This window comes from Neoarius graeffei, chromosome 21, assembly GCF_027579695.1.
Source record: "Neoarius graeffei isolate fNeoGra1 chromosome 21, fNeoGra1.pri, whole genome shotgun sequence".
Taxonomy (NCBI): domain Eukaryota; kingdom Metazoa; phylum Chordata; class Actinopteri; order Siluriformes; family Ariidae; genus Neoarius; species Neoarius graeffei.
In genome coordinates, this window is record NC_083589.1 from 1,977,856 (window position 1) to 1,994,976 (window position 17,121).

Sequence of the window (17,121 nt, forward strand, 5' to 3'; positions counted from 1 at the left end):
TAAGACTCAAAAGCAATGAATTACTGCATTAACAATGACGTCAATAATAATAATAATAATAAGAAGAAGAAGAAGAAGAAGAATGATTGGTGAAAATAATTAAGCAGTAGAAAAAAATGCTATAAAAGTAAAGGAAAACAATGTCATTATTTCCAGTCAATAAGTCTTGAATCATCTAGATCCCTATTAATAATAATAATAATAATAATAATAATAATAATAATAATAATTTAATGGATTGTTACTTGTGCCCAGTCACACCTCTGGAAAAAATTTCAGAGCAATCCGTTCATAACTTTTTCCGTAATGTTGCTAACAGACAAACCAACAAACAGACAAACCAACACTACCGAAAACATAACCTCCTTGGCAGAGGTAATAACTGATAAGAAGGATGTGGTGGAGGGTTTCAACAGGTTCTTTCTGAATGTAGGGCAGAAACTTGCAAAAGATATAAGCCCTCCACAAGGGGGAGCTGTTGAAAAACATTATGGAGAAAGAAATCCATCCACTATATTTTTGAGAGACAGATAAAAATAAAATTATTGATGTTGTTCGCAAGTTTAAGAACAAAACATCTTTGGATTGGAATGGTATAGATATGACTTTAATAAAACAAGTAATTGATACTATTGTGGACCCTCTAACATACAGCTGTAACTTATTGTTGAAGCTGGGCTGCTTTCCCAGCAAAATGAAAATTGCCAAAGTGATCCCACTATATAAAGCTGGAGAAAAAAAATCTGTTTAACAATTACAGACCAATTTCACTACTCTCCCAGTTTTCTAAAATACTAGAGAAACTTTTTGTTGCAAGGTTGGACAGCTTCATTGATGAACATGAATTGCTTAATGACAGTCAGTATGGTTTTAGAACAAGCAGATCATCAGTAATGGCTTTAACCAAGGGCGGGTGGTGCATAAGGGCGATTGGGCGACGCACTGCCAAAACGAAAAAAAAAAAAAAGTTTTGTTTTTTTTAAGACAAACTTTCACCAGTGCTGCTCTAGGCCATTTTAATCTCATCTCATTATCTCTAGCCACTTTATCCTTCTACAGGGTCGCAGGCAAGCTGGAGCCTATCCCAGCTGACTACGGGCGAAAGGCGGGGTACACCCTGGACAAGTCGCCAGATCATCACAGGGCTGACACATAGACACAGACAACCATTCACACTCACATTCACACCTACGGTCAATTTAGAGTCACCAGTTAACCTAACCTGCATGTCTTTGGACTGTGGGGGAAACCGGAGCACCCGGAGGAAACCCACGCAGACACGGGGAGAACATGCAAACTCCACACAGAAAGGCCCTCACCGGCCCTGGGGCTCGAACCCAGGACCTTCTTGCTGTGAGGCGACAGCGCTAACCACTACACCACCATGCCGCCCCATTTTAATCTGTCTTTGGGTATCATTGTCCAATCAGGGTGGTCTTGCTTCTAGAGTACCGCCCCTTTTGGGGCAATTTCAGCGACGTTGAGAATCGCCCAAGAGTTCACTGATAGAGTCCCATGTTAATATATTTTTTTCTCCTAACTGACACTTCAATGCAATCTCTATGGGTTCTGGGGGGGCTTGCCCTAACGTGCTTACGTCACTGCGAAGCGCGGCAAAGTTGCGTTCGATCCTCTCAGTTTCTAAGGTGACATGGATGTGGAAAGCAATTCAGTGCGATCCTTAAAAGAAGTTCCATTTAGTCAGCGATCAAATCGAGCTAAATTGGCAACAAAACAAGCTGGACCCCCTCAACCAAATCTAAACATAAAACAAATTTCGACAAAGGGGGGGAAAAATCATATACTCGAGGTTTTACTTCAACATGGCACCAGCGCAAATCCTGGCGAGCTGGCTGCAAGGACGCCTCAGCGGTTTTCTGCTACCCCTGCTTACTTTTCCACCCTGGAGGTGGCTCCATGGACAACACTGCTTGGACTGTCACTGGAGTTTCGGACATGCATCATTTGTCGGAGAAAATAAAAAAACATGAGTCATCAAAGATTCACATGGGCAGCTGCCTGAAATTTTTGGCTTTTGGGAGAGTGAACATTGCTACACAACTGGATGAGGGCTACAGGCTAGCAGTTCGCTGCCACAACGATGAGGTGAGCAAGAACAGGCACATATTAAACCGGCTCATCCAATGCGTGAAATTTTGTGGAGTGTTCGAGTTAGCTCTACGAGGCAAAGACGAAACTGAGGGCTCAGTCATCGTGGTGTTTTTCTGGGTTTGGTTGACTTCATGACTCTCTCTCACACACACACACTCAGTTCACTTTTGATGTTTTCAATGTGCATTTTTATATTTGCCACACTTTGCTCTGAGAGTTAGCACTTTGGTAATATATTTGGTAAATACCAGTAATTGCAAGATCTAAAGATCCACTCATCTATTTATTCAACTGCTATTGTTATGTTAGCCAACTATTTACAATGTTTTGTTACAGTAAGTGCACTTTCCTGTTGTCCTTAAGTTGCACAGTCTGTAAAATTCTTGCTGGTCATGGAGTTTGAAGTACAAAATCTATTTACAGAACATTCTGTAGAACAGTACTTTCAAGATTGGCAAATAAATATGTATTATTTTTTAAAAATATGGTTTCCTTTTTTATTTAGTTGTTGGACATATCTTTTATAAAGATATCATTCTTGGCTATTTCACATCATACAATATTGAAATAATGTGAATAGTGAATAGGGAGTAATTGGAATTGGTCATTGTGGAGCCAAACTATTCTTCGATTGTGAATGTTGTTTGCAACTTTACACCACAGCCTATACACTGTGTGCACAATTATTAGGCAAGTTGTATTCCTGATGATTAATTTTATCGTTGAACAAATACAGTGCTCTCAGTCAATCCAAATTGTTAATAAACCTAAAACCAGAATGATTAACAAAGGAAAGGGGAGTTTAGGCCTTCTCAGGGGAATATATAAGTGTGCACAATTATTAGGCAACATTTAGTGTACAGAATTATTATGCAACTAAATGAAAAGCTTAAAGTTTCCCATCTCACTTGTTTATTTTAATTTTCAGTGTAACAAATAAACAACTCAGAATTAACAAATAAACACTTCTAGCATTTCAAAAATATTCAGTGACCAATATAGCCACCCTTCTTTTCAATAACTGCCATGAGCCTTCCATCCAGTCTGTTAGTTTTTTGATTTGTTGACGATCAACTTTTTGTGCAGGAGCAACCACGGCCTCCCAAATGCTATCCAGAGTGGTGTATTGTCTTCCCTCGCTGTAAATCTCATGCTTAAGAAGGGGCCACAAGTACTCAATAGGGTTTAAGTCAGGTGAGGAAGGGGGCCATGTCATTACTTTGTCATCTTTAAGGCCTTTGCGGGCTCGCCAAGCAGTGGAGTACTAGGGTGCATGTGATGGTGCATTGTTCTGCATAACAATCATGGCCTTCTTGAATGATGTAGACTTCTTCCCATACCACTGCTTGAAGAATGTATCTTTTAGAAACTGGCAGTAGGTTTGGGAGTTGATGTTAAGTCCATCTTCAACCTGAAATGGTCAAACTAGCTCATCCTTAATAATAGCAGCCCATGCCATTACCCCTCCACCACCTTGCTGGTGTCTGAGTCAAAGTGCCCTGTGTCCATTAGTTATCCAGCTATGGGCCCATCCATCTGGTCTATCCAGAGTCACTCTCATTTCATCCGTCCATAAAACCTTTGGAAAATCTGTCTTCAGATATTTCTTGGCCCAATCTTGACATTTCAACTTGTGAGTCTTGTTTAGTGGTGATCGTGTTTCAGCCTTCCTTACCTTGGCCATGTCTCTGAGCACCGAACACCTTGTCCTTCTGGACACTCCAGGTCGGTTGCAGTTCTAGAATATTGTGGCACTGGAGGATAATGGGTTCCTGGTAGCTTCATGTTTAATCCTTCTCAAGTCTTTTGCGGTTAATTTGTGTCTTTTCTTCTCCACACATTTTTTGCGACCCTGTTGACTATTTGCAACAAAACGTTTGATTGTTCTGTGCTCACATTTCTATAGCTTAGCTATTTCAAGAGTGCTGCATCCCTCTGATAGGCATTTTACAATTTTTGTCTTTTCAGTGTCTGTTAAATCTCTTTTTTGGCCCATTTTGCCTGAGATAAAGAAGCTGCCTAATATTTATGCACACCTTAATATAGGGTATTAATGACTTTAGGTCACACCCTCCCTCATTACACAAATAAATACCACCTAAGAATGCTTAAATCCAATTAGCATTCAAGTGTATCTAGCTTGCGGTTGGAAAACATGCATAGAAATAATGGTAGGGTCAGAGTACTCACTTGCCTAATAATTGTGCACACAGTGTAGCTTAAGTCGCTACAGGTAAAAGATTTCTGTAATGTGCTGCCATCTAGTGGACAGAAGTCGCATGGAACTGTGATATGCAGAGAGAAAACAGAGTCAATAATGTCTGGCTACCTATAATGTACCTGTTGAATGAGTCACTTTGTGACATTATTGGATAATTTGCCCCTCCTGAGAAAATTTTCAGGACCCGCCCCTGGCTTTAACGTAACTAGTAGAAGAGTTAACAACTGCAATAGACAACAAGAAGAATGCATTGGGTGTTTTTATAGAGTTGAAGAAAGCGTTTGATACAATTGATCATGAAATTTTACTACAAAAATTGGAAAGGTATGGGATTAGAGGGGTAGGGCTAAATTGGTTAAAAAGCTACACTGAAAACAGACAGCAATTTGTTCAGATGGGTGCTATTAAGTCTACTCTCTTAGACATCACATGTGGTGTACCACAAGGGTCAATTCTTGGACCAAAATTATTTATATTGTATATCAATTACATATGTAATGTTTCAAAAATATTGAGATATATGTTATTTTTGCGGATGACACAAACGTATTCTGTGTCGGGGAGAGCCTTCAGCAGCTACTGGAGGTAGTCTCGGAAGAACTAGGAAAGCTCAAGCTGTGGTTTGATGTAAATAAATTATCATTAACCTCCTAGGGCCTAGCGGTCACATACGTGGACAGCACTTTTTAGAAATTCAGAACAAGAATCCACATATGTGGACATACTTTTTCTCAAAAGTACATCTTATCAAAGATGATGCTTAGGTTTTTATTCTAATAACCCCAAATAGCAAAAAGAAATAAAAAATGCATGTAAAAAAAACAGCTTGGGTCTTAGGAGGTTAAGTATAAAAAACACAATTTATGGTTTTTGGTAAACAAAATAAACATCTGGACACACCAGTGGAAACAGCGACGGACTGGTAATCTGTGAGTTCTGGAAAAGTCCAGAACGGCCGTCCAGTCTACGGCTGATAATTGGTCTTTTTTTTTTTTTTTTTTTTTTTCGGTCGACCGGCCCTGTCTAACAGTCTAACACCTAGGCCTACCAGCAGATGGCGCTGTAACGATAATTTGTCAATCAAACATAGGCCTACATTCTGTCAAAAAGCCAACAAAGAAGACACGAGTGTTTTCCTCTCTACCGCTCTGGAAATGGCGAGCAGAAAACGCAAAGAAAAAGGTGGATGGCAGAAATTAAAAGAGAAAAAAGAAAGTTGTTGGAGAATGAAGCTTACAGAGCTTTTTGACCGCGGTGGTGGGGCTAGTGCCACCAGCAGCAGCAGTAACGTTGATGTGGAGATAGACAGCGAATCAGATTCTGAGCAACATGATGCGGATCATGATGTGGAGGGAGAGACAGCAAGGGGATCTTCACCACACGAACGTAGGCATGGCTACTTGCCGGAGGAGGAAGAAGAGGAGGTACTGGTAAGTGACGTTATGTAGGCTACTCAATTGACTACTCTGATAATCAGCTTCTACTTATTTGATTTGCGTTGTGATGATGATAAATAGTGGCTTATTGCCCTCAAAAGAAACACGCAGTGAATTTGACAAATAGGCTACATTAAAAATAAGGAAACACGGTAAATGACCGCAAATTAATTTCTTTATGCGCCGCAAGTTAATTAATGCATTGGCCTGGAACCTAATAAAACTGCAGCAATGATAACTTGTAATGGAAGACAGGGGAATCAAACTTCTATAGAGTTTAAAACTAATTTGTATCACGAAAAAAATTACAAACAATAACACACATTTACACATTTGATTTTATAGGCTATGGCTATAGGCTTTGGTGTAGCCTAGGCAATTTAATTTCTGTGTTAGCCTACCTAATTTCAACCTTTCCTTGATAAAATGAAAGTTGAGATATTCTATTTTCTGATATGACAGATGGGATGTTACAGAATAACAATTGAATGAAATTGAGTTTCACAAAGATTTAGGCCACCATTCATTTTGACTCTATCTCAGACACGCCAGTGTACAAGGGCTCTACTAGGGCTTTCTTAAAAAACAGTTCTTAAATAACTACTGAAAAAAATAGTATGTGTGGGTTTTCAATTATTTCAAAACCATATAGAACCCCCCCCGGCACGCCCCGGTCGGTGGGTGGGCCTATTTGGGGAAAAAGTCCAGGGCCTTTTTTTGGTCCCAGTCCGTCCCTGAGTGGAAATAATGATTGATAGTGTAAAGCTGGAAAGAGTATATGAGAATATATTTCTCGGGGTAATAATCGACCACAACTTTAGTTGGAAACCCCATATTAAATACAGTGGGGCAAAAAAGTATTTAGTCAGCCACCAATTGTGCAAGTTCTCCCACTTAAAAAGATGAGAGAGGCCTGTAATTTTCATAATAGGTACACTTCAACTATGAGAGACAGAATGGGGGGAAAGAATCCAGGAAATCACATTGTAAGATTTTTAATGAATTAATTGGTAAATTCCTCAGTAAAATAAGTATTTGGTCACCTACAAACAAGCAAGATTTCTGGCTCTCACAGACCTGTAACTTCTTTAAGAGGCTCCTCTGTCCTCCACTTGTTACCTGTATTAATGGCACCTGTTTGAACTCGTTATCAGTATAAAAGACACCTGTCCACAACCTCAAACAGTCACACTCCAAACTCCACTATGGCCAAGACCAAAGAGCTGTCAAAGGACACCAGAAACAAAATTGTAGACCTGCACCAGGCTAGGAAGACTGAATCTGCAATAGGTAAGCAGCTTGGTGTGAAGAAATCAACTGTGGGAGCAATTATTAGAAAATGGAAGACATACAAGGCCACTGATAATCTCCCTTGATCTGGGGCTCCACGCAAGATCTCACCCCGTGGAGTCAAAATGATCACAAGAACGGTGAGCAAAAATCCCAGAACCACACGGGGGGACCTAGTGAATGACCTGCAGAGAGCTGGGACCAAAATAACAAAGGCTACCATCAGTAATACACTACACCGCCAGGGACTCAAATCCTGCAGTGCCAGACGTGTCCCCCTGCTTAAGCCAGTACATGTCCAGGCCCATCTGAAGTTTGCTAGAGAGCATTTAGATGATCCAAAAGAGGATTGGGAAAATGTCATATGGTCAGATGAAACCAAAATAGAACTTTTTGGTAAAAACTCAACTTGTCGTGTTTGGAGGAGAAAGAATGCTGAGTTGCATCCAAAGGACACCATACCTACTGTGAAGCATGGGGGTGGACACATCATGCTTTGAGGCTGTTTTTCTGCAAAGGGACCAGGATGACTGATCCATGTAAAGGAAAGAATGAATGGGGCCATGTATCGTGAGATTTTGAGTGAAAACCTCCTTCCATCAGCAAGGGCACTGGAGATGAAACGTGGCTGGGTCTTTCAGCATGACAATGATCCCAAACACACCGCCTGGGCAACGAAGGAGTGGCTTTGTAAGAAGCATTTCAAGGTCCTGGAGTGGCCTAGCCAGTCTCCAGATCTCAACCCCATAGAAAATCTTTGGAGGGAGTTGAAAGTCCATGTTGCCCAGCGACAGCCCCAAAACATCACTGCTCTAGAGGAGATCTGCATGGAGGAATGGGCCAAAATACCAGCAACAGTGTGTGAAAACCTTGTGAAGACTTACAGAAAACGTTTGACCTCTGTCATTGCCAACAAAGGGTATATAACAAAGTATTGAGATGAACTTTTGTTATTGACCAAATACTTATTTTCCACCATAATTTGCAAATAAATTCTTTAAAAATCAGACAGACAATGTGATTTTCTGGATTTTTTTTTTCTCATTTTGTCTCTCATAGCTGAGGTATACCTATGATGAAAATTACAGGCCTCTCTCATCTTTTTAAGTGGGAGAACTTGCACAATTGGTGACTGACTAAATACTTTTTTGCCCCACTGTATGTCAGGTCCAAGTTAGCACGTACAGTGGGGATTCTTTGTAAAAGAAGGCACATTCTGAACTATAAATCATTGCACATATTGTATTGTACTCTCTTTTTACCATATCTGACTTATTGTGTGGAAATTTGGGGCAACAGCTATAAAAGTACCCTGCAGTCAATATACATTATGCAAAAGAAGGTAATAAGAATAGTGAATAATGTAGAATACCATGAACATACCAATGCACTGTGTCTAAAGTCAAAAATACTGAAATTTAGAGATTTAGTCAATTTCAAAACTGCACAATTTCTGTATAAAGTAAGACATAATTTACTTTCTGGCAATATTCAAAAAATGTTTATAGATAGAGAAGGGGGTATCACTTAAGAGGGAGAGGGAACTTGAAACAGCCAATAGTTCATACCGCGCTGAAAAGTATGTGTACTGTATATCTGCATGTGGGGTGAAGCTGTGGAATAGTTTACCTGTTGAAATTAAAGAGAGTAAAAGTGTTGCACATTTCAAGATAAAGCTTAAAAACATTATACTTGAGAAGTATAGAGAGGAATGTACGGATAGTTAAAGGATTAAATACATGTTGATTAATCTCTTTTCTTTCTTTTTTTTCTTCAATCTTTTCAAATTTATAAATGTATATTTATTTAAATGACAGTTATTTCTTTTTTGTTATTGTATTTTGTTTGTATGGCTCCTGTAGGGCAAGTGATTTGTGGTTAGGCACTTATAAGCTTTGTTTCAGCCGAAACCCTTTTCGGTCGGCCACAGAACTGTTGCGTTTGTGGTGACTAAATTGGCTTGTATTGTACATATATTGCTGCTGTTGTTGACCGAAATAAAAAAAAAATTAATTCATTCATTCATTCATTCAGGTCAACTTGTCAGATCCTGAAGGATTTCATAGTGATTTCAAAATCAACATCACTATTTAAAATTAAATTCCTACAACTCATCATTTCTATTCATTCATTTTTTACCCATTTTCTTTATCTTTCAGCTTGTGGCTTTTCTTGTGAAAGATTTCTTCACCTTTCTCTCGCTCTTTCACCGCTTCTTTCCTTGTCTTCCTCTGGCAAAACTCTCTTTCTCTTCCCGGGTTTGGCTTCATCTTTCTCTCCTTGGTGAACTTGTTCTGACATCTTTTTAAAGTTTGTATTAAAGTGTGTATAAATGATGATTATTGTGTTGCGCTGTTTGAGTTGTTCTCGGTGGAAAAACCCGATAAATATGAAATTATCTGCAGACAAAAATAAGTTATGTCGGCGCGCTCGTGCTTCTAGTTCCCGCCAAAATCAAACAGCCAATCAGAATGGCGAGGGGCAGGGACGGACGTACACGACTGGGATCCCTGTGTGTCCATGAAAAACCAACTCAATGGGTTACCAGATTTTCTTAAGTATGGAGCTACGCAAAAGCTCCACGATTAAAAGAGGTGGCATGGTAGTGTAGTGATTAGCACTGTTGCCTCACAGCAAGAAGGTTCTGGGTTCGAGCCCGGCGGTCGGCGAGGGCTTTTCTTTGTGGAGTTTGCATGTTCTCCCCGTGTCTGTGTGGGTTTCCTCCGGGTGCTCCGGTTTCCCCCACAGTCCAAAGACATGCAGTTAAGGGTAATTGGTGGCTCTAAAACTGTCCATGACCCAAAGCAGTGCAGCAGAGCAGTGGCTAGCCGGCTGTACTTACTTAGCCAAGAAACCCTAGGAAAGGGACTGAACCCAGAACACACTGGACAGGCAAAGAAGAAACTGAAAGAAAGAAAATTTAACTGTATCTGTAAAACCAGTCATTCTTACAAATATGAAAACTGCAGGTTATTTAATATCAACTCACACTTTGCCACTTTAAATAGATCCTCTGGTTGTTTTTTTTTTTTGCATATTCACTGCATTCCAAAAGTTCACTTCCCCACGGTAAAATCATGCCCCACACTGAGGGTTTCTATTAATCGGAGCCCACGAGTGACTCTTGTGTGCCCTGGACACCGTCGTGTTGGTGTGTGTCAGTGAAAAAGCCCCGCCTTGTACATGTGCACAGGATTGTGGGTGATTTAAGAACACAGAGCATCCACAGGTGCGGCCCTGGGGAAGAGAAGCAGCGCTTTAGGTGAGGAGGCTGTGGGAGGAGCTCTTGAGGGAGCTCGGTGTGTTCGTTTGGTTGTTTGTTTAGGTTAGGGCTAGGTTGTGTTTGGAGAATTCTGTGAGGGTGTCGGCCGACGGCCTGTATAGGTCCGGTATACGACATTCTTAAGAGTTCTCTGCCATGGCGGAGAATCAGGGATATGAGTGTTTTAGTATGGATGGCATTGATGATGATGATGATGGTAGCTGGCAATCGAGGAAAAGGTTTAGATTGGCTATGACTAGAGACAAGGGGGGGGGGGGGGGGGGGAGGGAGAAATGCTATTTTGTTGTTGTGAGGTTTGAAGGAGGTGGTGTTAAAAATATGGACCCAATAAAACTGACGAATATACTTAAAAACCAGGTTGGGACAATAAATAATGCCAGAATATTGGATGATGGTAATTTATTAATTGGATGTGTGTCTGAGGAACAGATAGCGAAGGCTGAAAGGCTGCAAGTTGTTGGGAAGACAAAAGTTGTGCGAGTGGTGAGAGTTGGTAGTGAGGGAAGTAAAGGTGTGATATATGGCATTCCTCTGTCAGTGCAGATGAGCGATTTGGTAAAGAATCTAAAAGAAAAGTGTGAAGCGGTTCAGAGTGCAACTCGATTGACCAGGGGAGTTGAGAAAAAGGAGACTGAATCAATTCTGATTCAGTTTAGCACTAGAGAAGTACCAACTGAGCTTTATCTTGGGTACATGAGGTATAAGGTGAGGGAGTTCATTCATAAGCCTATGAGATGCTTTAAATGTCAAAAATTCAGTCATATTGCCAAAGTTTGTAAAGGGGTGCAAACATGCGCAAAATGTGGGGGAGCTCACGAATACGGAAAGTGTGATGTGGGAACGAGTCCTAAGTGTTGTAATTGTGGAGGAGCGCACAGTGCAGCATATTGGGGATGCGAAGTCATGAGAAGGGAGATTGAAATTCATAATGTAAAGTTGAAAAACAAAACGTATGCGGAAGCAGTTAAAAAGGTGGATCAGGCTAGAAAGGACGGAAGAAATGTCAGAGGGGACTTGGCTGCAGCTAAAGATAGGGGGGTGGGGCTAGCATCTGTTAAAACAAAGGAATATGAATGGAAGGAGAAAAGAGACCTGGTCATATTTATTGCAGGTGTGATAAATGCAACAGCGGAGGTCAAATCGAAGACTGAAAGAATTCAGATTATTACAAAGGCAGCAATCCAGCATCTGGGTATGGTGGGCTTGAAATGGGAGGAGGTGAGGGATGGTCTTAGTATAGTACCAGCAAATCCGGAGGGAGGTGCAGGATGATCTTTTACATTATGTTAATTCTTTAATGGAATGCAAGGAGTTTGCTTGCAAATGGGCAAGAGTTTAAAAAGTATATAGATGGTATGATCATAAAACCAGATGTTATTTGTGTCCAAGAAACATGGCTTCAACCCAGGTTTGACTTTGTTTTGGTTAATTATATAACTGTAAGGAGGGACAGAATGGGAGGAAATGGAGGGGGATGTGCTACCTTTGTGAGGCAGGGGATGCCATATAGGGTATTGGGTGTAGGGCAAGAGCAGGAATATGTGGTGGTGGAAATTTGGGCAGGTAATAGAAATATAGTAATTATAAATTATTATAATCCTTGCAAACAGTTGGGACTAACTGATCTAGAGGGAATAGAAGGACAGGATAGAGGAAATGTGATGTGGGTTGGGGATTTTAATGCCCACAGCACATTATGGGGTGGAGACAGAACTGACAGCAATGGTCAGGTAATTGAAGATTTGGTAAATGATAGGCACCTAGTTTGTTTAAATGATGGTAGGGGAACTAGGTCTGATGTGACGACGGGCCGTGAGTCAGTGTTAGATCTCACACTCTTATCAAATAGATTAGCCCCAAGGTGTGAATGGGAAGTGTGTGGACATACTTTAGGGAGCGATCATTATCCTATTGTTTGTACCTTGGATGTTGAGATAAGATTAAGACCAGGAGTGAGGTCAGGGAGGTGGATATTCGAAAAGGCAGATTGGGTAAGGTTCGTGGAAATTAGTGATTTATATCTTAGGTCAGTTCCAGACACAGATGATATTGAGGGACATGAAATGGAGGTGCGCCAGAGGATTTGTATGGCTGCGATGGAAACAATTCCCAAAAGTTCAGGGAAATTGGTTAGGAGTGCAGTACCATGGTGGAATGATGAGTGTGAGAAGGCTGTGAAAGGTAGAAACAGGGCTTTTAGAAGGCTGAAAAGAACACATAATTTTAAACATTTAATTGAATATAAACAGGCGCAAGCAATAGTCAGGAGGGTTATCAGACAAAGAAAAAAAGACCTACTGGAGAGATTACTGCAGCTCAATAGGTAACAGTGTTAATATAAATGAAGTATGGGGCATGATTAAAAAAATGGAGGGTAACACAAGAGAATTCCTGCAGGCTGGAAAGAGGCTGTCATTATTCCGATTAGAAAATCAGGAAAAGATGCAAGTAACCCTGCCAATTACCGGCCGATAGCTTTGACATCCCAGTTGGGTAAATTGATGGAAAGATTAGTTAATGGGAGATTAATGCACTTAATTGAGGAGAAGGGGTTGATGACAAAGTATCAGAGTGGTTTCAGGAAGGGGCGGAATACAACTGACTATTCTATGTCTTGAAGATGCAATTAGAAAAGCACAGGTAAAGAAAGAAACTGTTGTGGCAGTGTTTTTAGATGTTGAAAAAGCGTATGATATGCTTTGGGTGGAGGGACTTTTAATTAAGATGCATTTGTTGGGCATTGGGGGAAATATCTTTAACTGGGTAATGAATTTTTTGAGTGGCAGAAGCATTCAGGTCAAAATAGGGACAGACATATCAAGGCAATGTCTAGTTGAAAATGGAACTCCACAAGGGAGCGTGATCAGTCCACTGTTATTTAATATTATGATCAATGATGTTTTTTGTAATGTTCGACCAGACATTGGCCAGTCTCTGTTTGCAGACGATGGTAGTTTGTGGAAAAGGGGAAAAAAATGTAAGACACACTTTGAAGAGGATTCAGGAAGCCCTAACCATTGTGGGGAATTGGGGTAGGAAGTGGGGTTTTAGATTTTCAGTTGAGAAAACCAAAGTAATGTTTTTTACCGGGAAGAAGATATGTGACAGTCTGGAACTACAACTTTACAACTGTCCCTTGGAGAGAGTTCCTTGTTTTAAATTCCTAGGTGTGTTTTTTGACACAAGACTTACATGGAGAGCACATATCTCCAGAGTGGTAGATAAATGTAAAACTGTACTGAACTTAATGAGGTGTCTTACTGGAAAGGAATGGGGGGCAGATTTGACATCTTTAAAACAGATTTATATTTACCTAATTAGAGCAAGAATTGACTATGGGTGTTTGGCTTATGCATCTGCAGCGGCGACTGTACTGGCCAGGCTGGATGTAGTCCAAGCTGTTGCTTTGAGATTGTGTACCGGAGCCATACGTTCTTCCCCAGTATGTTCCTTGCAAGTTGTGGTAGGAGAAATGCCTCTTGGTTTGAGGAGAAAACAGCTGCAGGCCAATTATTGGGTAAATCTGATGGGACAAGGACCTGATCACCCTGTTAGGGGAATAATTGAGCCAAGCTGGGAGAAAGAGGTGGCAAATCTGTCAAGCTTTGGATGGACAGTAGAATCTGTGGCCCAGGACATAAATTCTCCATAGAACCTTTTGCCCAGGAGTGTTGTGGCCATTGATTCCTGTGTGGCAGCTGGGGGTCCCAGACACTGACTTAATGTTGCTAAAAATTAAGGAAAGGGATCCTGAAGCAGAGCTGGTATATAACTTTTATTGTCGTGTAGAAAATAGGTATCAAGACTATGTCTTAATATTTACTGATGGGTCAAAGGATCAGGGCACAGGTGCTACTGGGGCAGCTTTTATTGTTCAGGGAATGAATGTGCAGGCCTCGAAGAGAACTTCTGATTTTTTAAGTGTGTTTTCAGTAGAGTTACAGTGGTGCTTGAAAGTTTGTGAACCCTTTAGAATTTTCTACATTTCTGCATAAATATGACCAAAAACAATCAGATTTTCACCCAAGTCCTAAATGTAGATAAAGAGAACCCAGTTAAACGAATGAGACAAAAATATTATACTTGGTCATTTATTTATTGAGGAAAATGATCCAATATTACATATCTGTGAGTGGCAAAAGTATGTGAACCTCTAGGACAGGGGTCTCAAACCTGATCCATAAAGGGCCGTGTGGCTGCAGGTTTTCATTCCAGCCATGCAGCAGCACACCTGACTTAGCTCATTCAATCAACTGAACTGTCTTCACACAGTCAAATACTTGCAGCCACACCCACCCTTGATTAAAGGGTGGGTGTGTCAGTTGATTGAATAAGCCAAATCAGGGTGCTGCTGCATGGCTGGAATGAAAACCTGCAGCCACACGGCCCTTTATGGATCAGGTTTGAGACCCCTGCTCTAGGATTAGCAGTTAATTTGAAGGTGAAATTAGAGTCAGGTGTTTTCAATCAGTGGGATGACAATCAGGTGTGAGTGGGCACCCTGTTTTATTTAAAGAACAGGGATCTATCAAAGTCTGATCTTCACAACACATGTTTGTGGAAGTGAATCATGGCACAAACAAAGGAGATTTCTGAGGACCTCAGAAAAAGCATTGTTGATGCTCATCAGGCTGGAAAAGGTTACAAAACCATCTCTAAAGAGTTTGGACTCCACCAATCCACAGTCAGACAGATTGTGTACAAATGGAGGAAATTCAAGACCACTGTTACCCTCCCCGGGGGGGGGGGGGGGGGTCGACCAACAAAGATCGCTCCAAGAGCAAGGTGTGGAATAGTCGGCGAGGTCACAAAGGACCCCAGGGTAACTTCTAAGCAACTGAAGGCCTCTCTCACATTGGCTAATGTTAATGATCATGAGTCCACCATCAGGAGAACACTGAACAACAATGGTGTGCATGGCAGGGTTGCAAGGAGAAAGCCACTGCTCTCCAAAAAGAACATTGCTGCTCATCTGTAGTTTGCTAAAGATCACGTGAACAAGCCAGAAGGCTATTGGAAAAATGTTTTGTGGACGGATGAGTCCAAAATAGAATTTTTGGTTTAAATGAGAAGCATTATGTTTGCAGAAAGGAAAGCACTGCATTCCAGCATAAGAACCTTATCCCATCTGTGAAACATGGTGGTGGTAGTATCATGGTTTGGGCCTGTTTTGCTGCATCTGGGCCAGGACGGCTTGCCATCGTTGATGGAACAATGAATTCTGAATTATACCAGCGAATTCTAAAGGAAAATGTAAGGACATCTGTCCAGGAACTGAATCTCAAGAGAAGGTGGGTCATGCAGCAAGACAACGACCTTAAGCACACAAGTCGTTCTACCAAAGAATGGTTAAAGAAGAATAAAGTGAATGTTTTGGAATGGCCAAGTCAAAGTCCTGACCTTAATCCAATCGAAATGTTGTGGAAGGACCTGAAGCGAGCAGTTCATGTGAGGAAACCCACCAACATCCCAGAGTTGAAGTTGTTCTGTACAGAGGAATGGTCTAAAATTCCTCCAAGCCAGTGTGCAGGACTGATCAACAGTTACCGCAAACGTTTAGTTGCACTTATTGCTGCACAAGGGGGTCACACACTTTTGCCACTCACAGATATGTAATACTGGATCATTTTCCTCAATAAATAAATGACCAAGTATATTAGTTTTGTCTCATTTGTTTCACTGGGTTCTCTTTATCTACTTTTAGGACTTGTGTGAAAATCTGATGTTGTTTTAGGTCATATTTATGCAGAAATATAAATTCTAAAGGGTTCACAAACTTTCAAGCACCACTGTATATGCCATCCTGATGGCTGTGAGGTGGACTGAACAACTACAGAATAAGAAGGTATTAATATGCAGTGATTCAGTGTCAGCTATTAGAAGTCTTGGGAAGGGAATGTCCAAGGCAAGACAAGATTTGATATATGACATTTTACTGGCGATTAGAGATGTTGGAAGACATGGAGTGAAGGTATCATTTTTATGGGTACCTGCCCATGTAGGAGTCAGACTGAATGAAAAGGTGGATAAGTTAGCTAAGGAGGCAACTCAAAGGGAATCCATCGATGTCAGTGTGAGCTTATCAAAATCAGAAGGCAAGAGTATTGTGTGGCAGGAGTCTCTTTTGAGATGGCAACAACTGTGGGAGAATGACACAAAGGGAAGACATCTGTTCTCAATCACTAGTAGTGTTACTGACTCAGTTAAAGTTTGCAGTAGTGGTAGACGTAAGAAAGATGTAATCATTGCTAGTTTGAGAATAGGTCATACTGGCCTAAACAGTACTTTATTTATTTTAGGAAAACATCAAGACGGCTTATGCTCTTGCCAGGAGATGGAGACAGTTCAGCATGTTTTGCTGTCTTGTAGGAGTTATGACAGCTATAGACAAGAATTGTTCAGTCACTTGAGACAGAATGGCATGACAGAGGTGTCTTTGAAAAGCATGTTGGATATGGGGACAAGTGTGAAGTGCAAACGTCACTTCTTCAAGTTTTTACTGGACACGGGACTGTACGGAAGGATCTAGGCCAATGGCGTTTTAGTTCTATAGGGGGCAGCAATGCAACTTTTTGGATGCCGGCTGCCTAAAAACCACAAAGAAGAAGGTGCGGCCCTGAAAAATTCCCTGAAAGGAGGACGCAGTCCGTGGGAGAATTTGAAGGCGCCTGGACCTCAGGTAGGATTCAATAACGGGGTGTCCTTGAAATAGAGCCTTTAAAGGACACATCCATGAGAGCTAATCACCTGTGATGTTACTGTAACCCACCTGGCAGATA